General features: G+C 36.9%; 1 long non-coding RNA gene across 7 annotated transcripts in view; it reads left to right on the forward strand.

The window, feature by feature from the left end:
• The window catches only part of LOC143239634 (uncharacterized), a 77,869-nt gene that overhangs the window by 21,798 nt on the left and 41,623 nt on the right, over positions 1 to 14,448 (forward strand). Inside the window, exon 4 of one of the 7 annotated variants that reach the window (XR_013021278.1) lies at positions 13,335 to 13,471. The exons of the other annotated variants lie outside the window; for them this stretch is intronic. This is a non-coding gene — a long non-coding RNA (uncharacterized LOC143239634). Of the gene's footprint in view, positions 1 to 13,334; positions 13,472 to 14,448 lie in introns of those variants that run through there. 7 annotated transcript variants of the gene reach the window in all.

Here is a 14,448-nt window from a genome sequence, read left to right on the forward strand (position 1 = left end):
ACTAATTACAGTATTAAACTTAGGAGGTCAAACTGTTTCAATTGATGCATTTGACAACGCCCGAGGTTTTATATATTACTTTACTGCAATCTTGCCTAAAAAAAAAAATCAAGTGTCGCGGCTACTGAAGGCTCCCTTTTGTTTTGTCTCGTAAGTCATTGCTTTCCCTCTTTTCTCCCCCCCCACGTAACTTATTTAAATTTAGTTCCAGTTGACCAACTGAAACTCTTTGGATACTATCATGTTCCCATCATTGGAAAAATACATAAAAAACAGTTAGAAATATAAAATATTTATGTTCTTCATCCATTATTCGCAGCATCTAATTTGTGATTTCCCCCCCTACAATCTTTGTAATCCACCTCTCGCGGTTTAGGAGAAACTGCACCCTCTAATTTAGCATGATTAGTTTAACTCTCTGCACAAGGTACCATCTTTATTCGTATCTTTACTTTCATTTAATAACTGGTTGTTGCATCACCTACAGTGTGTTTTAAAAATATGTACTGATGAAGAATGTGGGTCTTTGATAAAATAAAAATGATTTTTTTTTGTATTATCCGAATCGATTACACTATTAGTTAATTGAGTAAATAGAGGGAGACACAATAAAACTTGTGATATACTAATGTGTATAGCGAATTTGAAATTACGATGAAATGAATAAATTAACAAAGTTCTCAAATAAATATTTGTGAGGAAAAAAATATATATACACATGTATCTATAAATAACGAGCCACGTAGTTAAAGCTTTTGACTCTGAATATTAGAGTCACAGGTTCGAATCCCTGTCACTGAAGATACTCGCCCTTTCAGCAGTGGGGACGTTATAATGGTACGGTCAGTCCCACTCTTCTGTTTCTTGGTAAAAGAGTGGCCCAGGGGTTGGCGGTGGGTGATGATGACTAGCTGCCTTCCCTCTAGTCTTTTACCGTTAAATCAGGGACGGGTATCGCAGGTAGTTTTCATGTAGCTTTGCGCGATTTTCAAACAACAAACATACAAGGAGTTTCCATTAGAAAAGCGTTATCACTTAAGCCGTTATCATTAAACTTAGGTTCCAAACCATTTTGTGATTAACTTGTTTAAAGTCACCCATTAAGAAAAGCGTCTAGAGTATTACTAACCAAGCAACGTGGAAGATGGGTTTATGATTGGCCCGAGTATAAAGGAGGTGAAACTATGTTCATGATTCCATAAATTACTGCTTCATCCTTTTGTGTCTTGCAAAGATGTATTCCAACTCTAACCTAGACTACGCAGAACCTTTTGTAGTTTGCCAGATGCTAGAAATGAAACAGTCAGTTACGTATCGGGCTGGTGCGTGGCATAATAATTCCTATATGGTTCCATAGGACAGCGTTTTCATGACCTGATAATAGAGGTCTCTTTAAAACTATACACTTTAGGAATCGTGACTGGGCTGTAAAGAAATATGAATTCATTCCCTACTGGGGCAGTGATATGACTAATAAATGATAAATATAGAGTTTCAGGGTAAACTTACTATTCAACGTCCTGGCTGTATGTATACTATATACATATCCCTATGTCAAGTTACAGTGTTAGATCTACACTTGCAATTTTATAATTACTTAAACTAAAATGAAAATTCGTGCGTTTAGTTAGTAACTGATTTTCAACTTTACTGCGTATTGTAAATATCTTAGGCTTATGTAACTTGTGTATTATAATACTCAAAGTAGAACAGTGTTAAATATAAGAGGGTGTTAAATATATAACTCTATTACAATTGTGCTGGTCAGTTGGTTAAGGGCGCTCTACTTGTATTCTGAGGGTGGTGGGTTCGAATCCCCTTCACACTAAACACGTTTAGGGTTTAGTCGTGGGGGCGTTATATATGACAGTCATTCTCACTATTAATTGGTAAAAAGAATAGCCTAAGAGATGGTGGTGGGTGGTAATGACTAGCTGCTTTCCCTCTAGTCTTTCACTGCGAAAGTAGGGATGGCTAATGCAGCGTAGCCCTCGTGTAGCTTTGCACGAAATTCAAAACATTCAAACAAACAAGAAGTGACACATACTAATGTAAACAACACATTGCTGTTTATCAGTGGTAATCACTTTGCTTCTATTGGTTTATTCGTTTTCTCTCACATTTCGCAGTCTTCATTCCTTCTTTCTCGTTGAACTCCTGTCTTTTATATTCTTTACTTAAACCTAAGCAGAATAAGTTCATTTCTTTCAGACTTTCACGCCTGTTACCCTCATTTTGGATTATTACGTTTCACAATTGTAAAGAATATTGTAATCTCCGTACGAGCTGAAAAAAAAAGAAGATGGAACCTTACTCCAATCGTCACCTTCGTCTCTCGGAGGGGGTGGGTTGTTTAGGGTTTTGCAATCGGGTCCATGTGTATGTGTGTCTGTTTCTATTGCCACGCGCGTACCTCAAAAATGAATATACAAACATTTTGCACAAGATGGGAAATTAATACGGGATAACCTTCAGTTATCCGGAACCCGTTACGGATCTAGATTTTGGATCACTTTGAAGCATTTTTTTAATAATGGGAAGATAGAGAATTTTCGCGGTTTTGGATTAATAACTCCTTTACAAATCCATAATGATCAACTATCATTGATCAGATCAATATGATCAGATTTGTATCAGATTTCTTGGGCAAATTAGGGATAAGATTCCTTATCACAAAAAAATGATCAAGATAGTTGATGATTATGGATTTGGAAAGGATTTTCTGAGTTTTCGAAGGTGAAATTTGACTTTGCCCAACATAAACTTATGCAATGTCCAAAAGAAGCATTGCGACGAGGATATACAATCTCCCAGACTGTTCGTGTTTTCTAATGACTTAAAGCGCTGTAATCGTTTAATACCTAGGAAACAGAAAAAAACTAGCTTGTTTCTTCCCTCTCAACTCCAACCGATGCTCCTTACAACTTAACTTATATAACAATTACCCATAAGGTCTGAATCACTGCCTGTGTTTGTCTGTCTGGGTTTTCATACAGTAAAGCCACATCGGGTTGTCTGCTGAGTCCAGAATCACCAACTGTGTCTGTGTGTCTGCGATTTCTTATAGCAAAACCGCATCGGACTATCCGCTGAGTCCAGAATCACTGCCTGTGTTCGTCTGTCTGTGTTTTCTTATAGCAAAGCCTTATCGAGCTGTCTGCTGAGTCCAGAATAACTGCCTGTGTCTGTCTGTGTTTTCTTATAGCAAAGCCACATCGTGTTATCTGCTGACTCCAGAATAACTGCTTGTGTCTGTCTGTGTTTTCTTATAGCAAAGCCACATGGGGCTATTTGCTGACTCCAGAATAACTGCCTGTGTCTGTCTGTGTTTTCTTATAGCAAAGCCACATGGGGCTATTTGCTGACTCCAGAATAACTGCCTGTTTCTGTCTGTGTTTTCTTATAGCAAAGCCACATGGGGCTATTTGCTGACTCCAGAATAACTGCCTGTGTCTGTCTGTGTTTTCTTATAGCAAAGCCACATGGGGCTATTTGCTGACTCCAGAATAACTGCCTGTGTCTGTCTGTGTTTTCGTATAGCAAAGCTACATCGGGCTATCTGGTGAGTCCAGAATCACTGCCTGTGTCTGTCTGTGTTTTCGTATAGCAAAGGCACATCGTGCTATCTGGTGAGTCCAGAATAACTGCCTGTGTCTGTCTGTGTTTTCGTATAGCAAAGCCACATCGTGCTATCTGGTGAGTCCAGAATAACTGCCTTTTCAAACACATTTATCTAAACAATTCATCTACTCATCTGATTGCGGATCTTGTTTGTTTGTTTTGGAATTAAGCACAAAGCTACACAATGGACTATTTTTGCTTTGCTCATCACGAGTATCGAAACACGGTTTCTAGAGGTGTGAATCCGGAGATATACTGCTGTGCCACTGGGGATGGGGTGATTGTGAGTTCATGACTGGTGATTACAGTTTCGCTGTTTTATAGCATATGAATCATACAAGTGGTCTTAACGAAGTTATTAACAACATTGTAGTTAATTGCACTAATTAGTACTGGAACTCTTTATTAGAAAATGAAACCAAGTTTGTTCTTTACTCTGAGTGTTGTTATTGGTAAAAAAAAAAATTAAGTCGTTCAATGTAATGCGACACGAGGACCCACAATAAACTCGTTCAATATAATGCAACACGAAGATCCACTATAAACATATTCAATACAATGCAACACGAGGACCCACCATAAATTTGTTCCATATAATGCAACAAGTCAGTAATTTGAAGGTTAATGTAAGGTTAATTTTAATTTTGTGTGCGTGTATCATAGAGGTTTTGTTTTTGTTCTACTTGTTGACAGTTTCATCACTCAGAAGTATGTTATGTTAACCAACTGACCTATGTCGTCACAAGTATAATACAGGGTGTTCGGAAAGTCACTGTGCAGTTTTGTAATCAGCATTCATTCAGTCTATTTCAAGCCAGCAACTGATAGCGGTGTTTAGAAACAAAATAAGAAGGATCCAGGCCTGTATTGATGCCAACGGGGGTCACTTTCAATATTGTTTATAATTATCATTCATATTTACCTCCTGTATTCTTTATTGAAACATGTCTGTTAATAAATATGTAAGTGCACAGTGACTTTCCGAACACCCTGTACTAGAGATTTGGTATTAACTGTCGTCACAACTATAATACTAGAGGTTTGATATTAACTGTCGTCACAAGTATAATACTAGAGGTTTGATATTAACTGTCGTCACAAGTATAGTACTAGAGGTTTGATATTAACTGTCGTCACAAGTATAGTACTAGAGGTTTGATATTAACTCGTCAAGTAGTACTAGAGGTTTGATATTAAGTACAAGTATAGTAGTATTAACTGTCGTCCAGAGGTTTGATATTAACTGTCGTCACAAGTATAGTACTAGAGGTTTGATATTAACTGTCGTCACAAGTATAGTACTAGAGGTTTGATATTAACACTTTTGACAGCGTAAGGTCTTTGGTTGACCCTAGTTTAACGTCAGCTATGATCCCATTAATCTTGACATGACATGACATTACAACTAGCTCAATCAAAAATTAAAATGTGTTCGAACTAGGTCGTGTTAGAAAAATATATTTACACTATCAGACGTAGTGAGTTTTAATGTCACAGCTGGACGGTAAAGGCAACTAACAGGAGATGTAACAGATACGTTAACGTTTTACTCACGCGTGAGCCTGATAGGGCATGGTAGTTAGGACGTTCGATTATAATTCCCTTCACTGAAGATGCTTGCTCTTTCAGCCATTGGGTTGTTGGAAAGATTCAGTAACTCACACTATTCGTTAGTAAAAGGAGTAGCCCAAAAGTAGACGGTGGGTGGTGTTGACTACCTAACTAGTCTATTCCTGCTGAATTAGGGACGGATAGCGCAGATAACTCTGGAGTAGATTTTTGGGAAAATCCAAACAAATCAAACGTATTTTGTTTTTTACACACGTGAGCTCAGGTATCACGAGGCTCCACCTAACGGTAAAAGATGACGCAAAGACAGGAATCAGTCTGAAGCTATAAAGACATTCGAAGAAATAAATCGGTCAATTTAATAGTTATTGGTGAGTAGCCCACCCCAGTGGCACAACGGTATGTCTGCGGACCCACACTGCTAGAAACTGGCTTTCGATACCCTTGATGGGCAGAGCACAGATAGCCCATTGTGTATCTTTGTGCTTAACTCCAAACTATCAATCAATCAATATTGGTGAGTGAACGTCGTGGATAAATAAGGCTTCTTTGATTTTTCTATTAGTTTTATCTGTTTTTTCGTAAGCGATATTTGCATCTTAAACGTTTCAATTGCGTTTAGTTGATTCTTATGTTTTTATAAACACGAGAAAGCCTTAGGAGAAATTCCTTTAGGCCCGGAATGGCCGAGTGAGTTAAGGCGTTCGACTCGTAATCCGAGAGGTCGCGGGTTCGAATCCCGATCGCACCAAACATGCTCGCCCTTTCAGCCGTGGGGGCGTTATAATGTGACGGTCAATCCCACTATTCGTTGGTAAAAGAGTAGCCCAATCTTTACAGGCGTACCTCTTTACGATTGATCAAAGCAGGCCTTTTTTCTTTTAGTGCAATATTCAAGTGCTCTAACTGTTGACAACAGAAGTCTGATGTAATCGTTACCTTGAGTGGCAGCAACTCAAACTGGATCCCACCAACAATATTCCACCAAACGCTTAATAAGACTTTCCTAGGGTGGAGGTCCATTTTGGGCTGTGCTTTAACCAGTTTACCCGCACTGAGCCATTGTCTGCAGAACTTAAAATTTTTATAAAATATCCACCTTTTCATCTCCAGTCACTAGTCTAACCAAAAAAGGTGAGTTACGTTCATGAGAATGCAGAGAAGTGCAAATGTCCACTCTTGGTCTAAGGCTGGTTTTTGTCAAATCATGGGGGATCCATTCTCCAAGTTGTAGATGACATGAACTGTTAAATAAGTTGAATTAAGATTCTGTAGTAGTTCTTCAACTGTTACAGCACAATCTTCATCAAATGCAGTCAGCAGTAAGTCATCATTAAACTCAACAGGACGACCTGAACGTGGTGCATCACATAAGCTGTTGTCACCCAATCTGAACTTCTGAAACTACTGTCAACGTTTTCGTTCATTGAGAGACTCAATGAACCATAAACACCTTGAATGTTTCGTGTAGTTTCTGCTGCACTATTGCCTTTTTTAAACTCATAAAGCATTATATGTCTAATATGTTCCTCAGACACATCCATCTTTATAAAGATTTATTTGATTAATGATCTAAAAAAGTGGAGTTGGGTTGGTTTCTTTTATTTGTCTGAACATTTTTATACATGTCCCAATACATATTTTAGTCATTAAAACCTTCTACAAAGATAGAAATGATGATGCACTTTCTGTATTAAATTTTCGGACATTACTTATGGGATGACTTGATATCTTTGGTTTTGAGTTATATTCTACTAAGATAAAAGCAATATTACATATTGTATTGTAACACTTAATTGGTTTGTTTTGAATTTCGCACAAAGCTACAAGAGGGCTATCTGCACTAACCATCCCTCATTTAGCAGTGTAAGACTTTTGGGCTACTCTTTTACCAAAGAATAGTGGGATTGATCTTCACATTATAACATCCTCAAGGCTGAAAGGGCGTGCATGTTTGGTGTGACGAGGATTCGAACCCGTGACCCTCAGATTACGAGTCGAGTGACTTAACCACATGGCCATGCCGGGCTACACTTAATTGAGTGAATTATAATTGAAAATCTAAGATTTTTGGTTTGAGTGTGGCTTAATAGTTAGCATACTGGATTGTGGAGTCAAGAGTCCATGATCGTTACAAAAGTAAAAATAAAAAGATCCTTCTACATTTTGTAGCCGCGACATTTTATATGACTGGCACCGGAATAATATTATTCACGTAGAGTAGTCCAAGAGGTAGTGGTGGATGATATTGGCCTATTTAAAAGTAAGAATCACTGACGTGGACAGTCGTTATTACACGTGCGTATCTCATCCCAGCGTATCAAAATTATGGTAATATCTTGAATTTCTTTGGGTCTGACATGGCTAGGTGGTTAAGGTACTCGACTCCTAGTGCGAGGGACGCGGGTTAGAATCCCCGTCACATCAAACATGCTCGCTCTTTTAGCCGTTAGGGTGTTATAATGTAACAGTCAATCCCACTATTCGTTGGTAAAAGAGTAGCCCAAATGTTATCGGTTGGTGGTAATAACTAGCTGACTTCCCTCTAGTCTTACACTGCTAAATTAGGAACGGCTAGCGCAGATAGCCCTTGAGTAGCTTTGCTCCAAATTAAAAAAAAAAAACAAAAATTTATTTATACGTTCAAAACATCGCCATGTTGTCTTTACTGTTTCCATAATTTCTTCCTTTTTTTGTGTTTTCAATATGTTTTACCAACCTTAGTATACTGTGGCCAAATGTGAACGCTAACAAACAAGAAAAGGAAAAAGATAGAAATCTCACAGAGACCTATAGGAAAAAAACCCATAAAACTTCATATAATATCATAAGACAGATGGAGAAATGACAGAATAATAAAAACAAACATAATAGATATATAGTTAGGTTCATTCTAAGAACTAAATGGAAATGGGTCGGACATATAGCAAGGTATTCCAATAATGGGTGGAAATTAAGAACAATGGATTGGCAACCAAGGATAGGGAAGATATCTAAGGGATGACAAAAGTAAAGATGGAGGGACGATATAGTGGTGGAAACAGGAATCTGATGGACACGGTTTGCTAAGAATAGGAAACACTGGACTGGTCTGACAGAGAGCTATATCCAACGAGGGATGACTGCAGCTTAGATAGATATTTCAACACAACAGTCAATATGATACGTGTCTAGATGCAAAAGCTTTATCAATAGCTTCTTAAAATGTTCAACGACGTCCTCCAGTGGCTCAGCGGTATGTCTGCGGACTTAATAACGCTAAAAACCGGGGTGCGATACCCGTGGTGGGCAGAGCACAGATAGCCCATTGAGTAGCTTTGTGCTTAATTCAAAACAACAACAAAGTTTGACAATCTTATCTGTAATTTATCGTCTATGTTACTGACATTGTCTAACTTAAGTATTTCACACTTTACAATGATCTTTCAAATTCTCAGGTTTTATCAGTTAAATGGCTGATAACAAGAGAAGTGAAATGAAATTAATGAATTTCTGCCGATTTGTTTGTTAATTTGTTATGTTACTTTGCACGTAACGTTTCTGATAAAAGAACTTAAGACAATGTGTTGCACCCATCTTCCTTTACTGACTCATCAATATTTTAACAAAAATACTTTATTAGAAATTCTGATCTTTTCTATACAAAAGATTTATAATGTTCAGTAAAAGCTTGCCAAGTTTCGTGAAGGTACATAAATCGTATCGTATCAGGCGATGTGTATTGATTCATTCTTATACTCGCTGTATCTCCACACGTACAGTCCTTGTGTGACCTGAACTCGAATGCCCAAAACAATCAGTTTGACACGTTTGTTATATTTGCTGCCACTTTATCCCGTACAGTTCCCGTATCGAGAGTATTATTGTATTCTCTAGAGACCATGTATAGCCTTTCAGTAGCCCGTTGGTACGTAGGAAGGCCTATAACGCTAAAAACTGGGGTTTGGAATCTGTGGTAAGCACATCAGAAATAACCCACTGTGTAACTTTATGCACAACAAGAAACAAGCAAAAGTCCCAAGTTTAAATGTCCGGTTTTATTTTGAACTATCTTTTAATCAGCTTTATTGCACTTATCCCCACAACCACCCCAGTTTTTTTTTCTTGGCGGCTGAGAACAAAGCATCTACATATAACTCACTGTTAAAAAGGTTTAGGTTTATGTTGGTTTGTTTCTCTTGTTTAATAACTTTCCCGTCGGGAGTTTCTCGAACGTCAACTACTATTATTTCATGATAATAAATTGCAATCATAAAACGAAAGAAGCAAACGCCAAACTTAATACGCTAACAGTACAAGTTTATAAAAGTCTAAAGCATACCGCTATACACGTGGCAGTGAAATAGTATACAGTTTCCCTTAGATTTGTTTGAAGGATTATGTAAATTCCAACTCGACTGTAGTTTAAAATATCCACTCAACTGTATCTCTGTTTTTGTTTGCTAGGGGCCCGTCATGGCCGTGTGGTTAGCGCGCTCGACTCGTAATCTGATGGTTGTAGGTTAAAATCCCCATCACACCAAACATGTTCGCACTTTCAGCCGTGGGGACATTATAATGTTACGGTCAATCCCACTATTTGTTTGTAAAAGAGTAGTCCAAGAGTTGGCGGTGGGTAGTGATGGCTAGCTGCTTTTCTTCTAGTCTTACACTGCAAAATTAGGGACGTCTAGCGTAAATAGCCCTCGTGTAGCATTGCGCGAAATCCATAACAAACAAACCCTTGGCTAGCCTTTTGTAAACTTATTCTCTGTTTTCTCCCCACCCCCACTCAACTGAAAACTCTCTCCCCTCTTCCTTGTTCCCGTGGCCACACATCTTGTAATTCCTTTGACGACATTTAATGTATAATAACACTGACATCTGAACAGTTTACTCCCGGGGGGGTAGACAAGTCACCAGAGGGCAGGCCAGTTTTACTTTGAAGTTTGAATTCAGTGCTCGATTCTCTCGGTCAGATTAATTGTGTAAGCTAAATTTTATTATTTATATTTAAATACTATTATTTTCTAATAATTTTAAAAATAATAATATTATTATTTTTCTTCTGAAATTCCGGAGGGGCGTGTGTGAAATGCCCCCTTCTGCGGAACGCATGTATAGTAATGTCCTTATCGCGGTTTAGTTGAAGCTTTCCCTCGCTACCTTTCGATCTTCACGCATCTAACGGACTGTCCGACAGCCATATCTGTGCTTCGTCACAACTAACCAGTCCTGAGGTCCCCACAGTTCGTGAGACATTAGAGAATATGGTTTCTCACACGAACTTTATTGTACTGTTTGGACTATCACAGTTGCTGTTGCTTTTTCAGTGAACATATTATATTATTGGTGCAGTAATTATAACATGCCGAAACACCATACGAATATGAACAATTAACGTGTTTTACTTTCCAGGAGGCGTTCGTGCAGAAAACCATGTGTTTGTAATATGAGAAACTGTAAGATGACAATTTACACTTATACTATGATGTGCCTGTTTTTGGTTACAGGACCTCTAAGGTCGACTGTTTGTTTACTCTTATCATATTATGTTTCTCTACGAATATACAACCTATAAGTCTGACTGCTTGTTTATTATTATTTTAAGTTATATCGCTTTTGTGTGTATGATTGTAAAAGCGCTACGACTGACTGCTTGTTTTTTATTATTATTATGTTATGTTCTTTATACAGTCTTCGAGACTGACCGTGAATTTATTATTATTAGGTTGTGTTTCTTTGTGAATTACGACCTGAGAGATCGACTGTCTGTTTCTTATTGTCTTGTTATATTTCTCTGTGATTATACAATCTCCAAAACAGATTGTTTATTTACAATTATCATGCTATGTTTCTTATGCCTGTATAACCTTGAAGATCGATTGTTTCTTTTATTATCATGATGTGTTTCTTTGTGATTATATGATCTCTAATATCAACTGTTTGTTTTATTATCATCTTGTGTTTATTTGTGATTATATGATCTCTAATATCAACCGATTGTTTTATTATCATGTTGTGTTTATTTGTGATTTATATGATCTCTAATATCAACCGATTGTTTTAATATCATGTTGTGTTTCTTTGTGATTTATATGATCTCTAATAAAACAAACAGTTGATATTAACTGTTTGTTTTATTATCATGTGTTTCTTTGTGATTATACGATCTATAATATCAACTGTTTGTTTTATTATCATGGTATGTTTTCTTGCGATTATATAACCTTTAGTTTATTTAGTTAATACAGTTAACCTTTAGTTTGTTTACAGTTATTATGCTGTAAGTGTTTATGACAATATAACATCTAACAACCATTATATATATTTATAATTTTTTTTTATTTCTTTTTATTAATATTATTACAACTTGTAAGACATACTATTATATTATTATGTTGCGTGCCTTTGTTATCATACAGTCTATAAGATATTTTTAATATTAATGTTCGTTGTTTTTGTGTCTACACAATGTTGAAAATCAGCTATTTGGTGAACATGGCGATTTACATTGGTGTCACGCTTGCCTAAAATGAACGAATTATTTTATTATTGTTACTTCCCATTTCTTAACTTTATTGGGCCCGGCATGGCCAAGCGCGTTAAGGCGTGCGACTCCTAATCTGAGGGCCACGGGTTCGCATCCCCGTCGCGCCAAACATGCTCGCCCTTTCAGCCATGGGGGCGTTATAATGTGACGGTCAATCCCACTATTCGTTGGTAAAAGAGTAGCCCAAGAGTTGGTGGTTGGTGGTGATGACTAGCTGCCTTTCCTCTCGTCTTACACTGCTAAATTAGGGACGGCTAGCACAGATAGCCCTCGAGTAGCTTTGTGCGAAAGTAAAAAAACAAACAAACAAACAAACTTAACTTTATTGACAGTGTGAAGCAGAAGTAGAATAGTTAATTAGATTTCAGCACCTTTATTTAATTAACAATATTTGATAGTTTAATTAAAATATAAAACAAAAGAATATACGTTCGCGTGCAATAAATTAAGAATGACTTACAAATATATCTTAAAGAGTGCTAAGCCTAATTAACAGAAAGACCAGTGCGGTCGATAGAACAGCATACTGTAGACACTGGGTTATGTATGGTGTTTCAAAACCCATCTGTTCATGAGTTTAATAATTACTAATTTCGTTTCCTGAACTATATAGGCATCCAGTTGTGAGCACACTAAAATAAAACACAAATAATTACACGTATGTTATGACTCCCTTAGTTTCCATGTACTTTAGTTATTGCGTCATTTTAAGAGTCTGTAGGTTAAAAACACGACTGTACTTCATAAAACATTACAGTCAGTACCGCCTATAAGAAATTCTCCTTCCCAGATTTCTATTTTTAATACACTTTCCTACCTGTTCATAATATTAAGTTAAATCCATGTTTGTATTGTTTACAGTGCATTCCATGTTTATATGTTCGTGTGCACCGTTGGATACAGGTGAGGTTAATTTTCTACGATGTCATATATATGTATATTGTAATATGAAAGCACATAAGCTTAATAACACCTACAGTACTGTGAAAAAGTGTTTGGACAAGATAATATTTTATTGTTCTTTCCATTGTATGAGGTTAATTCTTTCATGCCATTACAGAAGGTAAATTTAAGCACCATGGTAATGGTTCACTGATCCCTCTTGACAACTGAATGAGCCAGAGTTAGAACACTTATCATTCTTTAGAATTGACCATATACTTGTACCGAGGGCTTGTCATAATAGTTCTGCTTTAATAAAGATACTGATCAAATTTAGGGTCTGAAATAAATGTCGTAGTACCACATGTAGTATCTTAACTATAAAGAAAGTGCAGATAGCAAGACACGGGTATATGCTGGACAAATCAATTCAATAGTATTCCACAAATAAACCTTGATAAAATCAATGTTTGGTAGTATATATCAAGTTTTGTTGTCATGTCACGGCCCAAAAAAGCGTAGAAAATATTCGGTGGAGCAGAGCCTTTGCATGAAACCTTTACGTAATGCTGGTTAGACTCTCTAACAAATTAGTAAAACTAGGAATACTCCCCAAACATTGTCAAGTACATCCTAGATCGTGATGTACAAGTAAATTTCAAAATATGAAAGTAAGAGGCAGAACACCTGAACTCCATACCACTTATGTTAAGTGCCTTAGTTTATGCAGAATTCTGGATAGAAGGAAGACTGCCACTGATCTCAAGCATGATATAAACCACCACGTACTAAATAACAGAAAACTGTCCAGATCAACAGTATCGAGAGGCACTCAACAAGAATGGTATGTTTGGTTGTGTGTCAGTTAAAAACCTTTACTTTAATCTCTAACTATTGTCAATAGTCTGAAATGAGATAAAAATAAGTACAAAAACTGGATTTTTTTTATATGAAAAGGATTTTATGGACGGATGAGTCCCAGTTTGAAATATTTGGTTCAAAGTGTAGGTTGTACATCCAGCAGAAGAAAGATGGAAAATTCTTACCTCAATGCATAGCACCTACCATAAAGCATACAGGAGGCAATGTAATGGTGTGAAGGTGTTTTTCTGCTGTGGCGACAGGATATATTTGCAAAATAGATCGAATAATAGCCCATCCCAAGTACCATCAGATACTGATCCGTCATGGTATACCCAATGGTTTGTGTATTATTGGTGCGTGTTTGTGTTTATATGTTTTTTATAGCAAACTCACGTCAAGCTATCTGCTGAGCCCACCGAGGGGAATCGAACCCCTGATTTTAGCGTTGTAAATCCATAGACTTACTGCTGTACTAGCGAGGGGCGTAATATTAGTACAGGACTCTACTATCAATAAGATAATGTCCCCAATAACTCATCGAACCTATGTAGAAATTACTTAGTTAAGAAAGAAGTTGCCATTCAAGTGATAGAACGGTCTCCACAAAACCCCAGTCTGAACCTCTCAGAACAGATGTGGGATTTATTAAATCAAAAACTTGTTACAAATCAAAAATTACTTCCAAAGAAACTTTATGGGAGTTTATTGGAGACGTCTGGAAAAAAAAAATCCCACTTTGATTAAATATCTTACAACAATGCCTGAAAGACTGTTCACAGTTATTAAAGCAAAAACAGAGACACACAAAACATTTGCTGAACTCAAGCACCTCCACTGAATATATATTGTTACTACACGTGAAGACTAATAAATTTTTCATGTTTCACCTGTGATTTATCTTCCATTGTTCTATGAAAGTAGCCTGAAATATAATTTCTGACTTTGTCCTAACACTAGTGCACAGCACTGAATACCTTTAT

This window comes from Tachypleus tridentatus, chromosome 13, assembly GCF_004210375.1.
Source record: "Tachypleus tridentatus isolate NWPU-2018 chromosome 13, ASM421037v1, whole genome shotgun sequence".
In the NCBI taxonomy this organism is placed as follows: domain Eukaryota; kingdom Metazoa; phylum Arthropoda; class Merostomata; order Xiphosura; family Limulidae; genus Tachypleus; species Tachypleus tridentatus.